This window comes from Myotis davidii, unplaced genomic scaffold (assembly GCF_000327345.1).
Source record: "Myotis davidii unplaced genomic scaffold, ASM32734v1 scaffold118, whole genome shotgun sequence".
NCBI lineage: Eukaryota > Metazoa > Chordata > Mammalia > Chiroptera > Vespertilionidae > Myotis > Myotis davidii.
Window position 1 is genome coordinate 3,088,425 of NW_006290441.1, and position 241 is coordinate 3,088,665.

Here is a 241-nt window from a genome sequence, read left to right on the forward strand (position 1 = left end):
CTTTCCCTAATCTCTACCACCCATGGGAGCTGCTCCCCTACCCCCTCAGTGAGTGCGCGCTGGGTCTTTCTTTTCCCTTTGCCTTTGTGCTGTAATCTAAGGCTCTCAGTGTGAACGTGCTGTATTCCAGGGACTTGTATGCCTGGTTGCTTTACAGCCTTCTTTATACAGGCCTTGTAAATCTTACCACCGCATGTAAAATTTCACCCGAACTGGACATGCAGGTGACACCCCCCCCCCC

At 51.9% G+C, this 241-nt stretch overlaps 1 protein-coding gene across 1 annotated transcript in view; it reads right to left on the reverse strand.

Annotated features, from left to right (window-relative positions):
• Window positions 1–241, reverse strand: part of RPL27A (ribosomal protein L27a) — a 3,449-nt gene that overhangs the window by 2,899 nt on the left and 309 nt on the right. The window lies entirely within an intron of this gene.